This window comes from Panicum virgatum, chromosome 2K (genome assembly GCF_016808335.1).
Source record: "Panicum virgatum strain AP13 chromosome 2K, P.virgatum_v5, whole genome shotgun sequence".
In the NCBI taxonomy this organism is placed as follows: Eukaryota; Viridiplantae; Streptophyta; class Magnoliopsida; order Poales; family Poaceae; genus Panicum; species Panicum virgatum.
In genome coordinates this window covers 20226180-20227379 of record NC_053137.1, presented here as the reverse complement: position 1 = coordinate 20227379, position 1200 = coordinate 20226180, and the positions used below count along the sequence as shown (strand labels likewise).

General features: G+C 42.8%; 1 non-coding gene across 1 annotated transcript; it reads right to left on the bottom strand.

The window, feature by feature from the left end:
- Positions 1–264: 264 nt before the first annotated feature.
- Positions 265–345, bottom strand: TRNAL-CAA. Its single transcript has one exon. It is a non-coding gene; the product is annotated as a tRNA-Leu (tRNA).
- Positions 346–1200: the final 855 nt, after the last annotated feature.

Below are 1200 nucleotides of genomic sequence, written 5' to 3'. Positions count from 1 at the left end.
GGATACATCTATCTCTTCTGAGCAACCTCTTTTGGATTCTTAAGACCACCCTTGCAGTAGGATACCGTCTGCTTTAGGTTCTTTATTATCTCCTTCGAGGGGTTTTTAGGATCGTTCAGGCTATATTTAGTCTATTTTGGCTTTTACTGTCTACTTTTCTCAGGGAGATGGTTAAGGACCTCAGAAGATAGAGGAGAGCGCCAGGCGCAGATTTCTGGAATACTTCTACGGGGAATGCTCATTCAATGAGCATTCTCCATATTATGCCTTGAAGAGGACTCGAACCTCCACGCTCTTTAGCACGAGATTTTGAGTCTCGCGTGTCTACCATTTCACCATCAAGGCATCTTGAAAGTGAATCGTATTCCATGAATATGATATCTATCGAATGTGATATATGGAATATATGACAAAGGTGGAGTCTTGGAGTATTTCGATCGATCGGTCATATAGGCCTGAGTCAGACATCAAATAGCTTCGATTTGCATTATCCGTAGGACACCTTATATGTATCAAAATCGATATCAAAATCAAAAAGATGTACAATCCAATTTGTCGCTGTTTGCTTACGAGTTTGGTAGCGAGCCGAGGCAGACGTTTGTAGATCTTGCCTCGAAGCCTCTTCACAGTTGATAGCATCACCTGCGGGGTATCAGCCTTGCCCCTCATCATTCTTTGAGAATCATAAGGACCCATTCCGGTAGTGCGAAAATCTGCTGCACTGTCTTCACTGCCAAGCTCTAGTAATAGAAAATCAAATCAACTATCTAATCGAGCATCAATCCTAGGAATTTTATCCTCACGGAGAGAGATCAGAAAGCTTGGCACCGGATTCCGAAGTACCAGTACCGAAGAAAGCAAAAGCTTTCGAGAAAACCCGAGCAGCGACTCCAATGTTTGGTAAAGGGAATGACCCTAGATACTCAGTGGCTGGAAATCCATTTGCTCGATTTAACGAAAAAGCGCACAAGTCACGCTCGCCTGTTAGAAGTGATTTTAGGAGGAAGTTGGATTGGTATTTTCTACTGGATTTGTGCCTATAGACCCAAGATAAAGTCTCTCTCTCGCATAGCCGGAAAAGTAAGTACATAGTGTAGAGAGAAAGAAATAGAATCTCGTGTCGACTTGGAAGTCAATAGTAAATCACAGGCAGTATGCCCTATTTTAAAACATGCAATGAGGGTACGAGCAACACTCCCC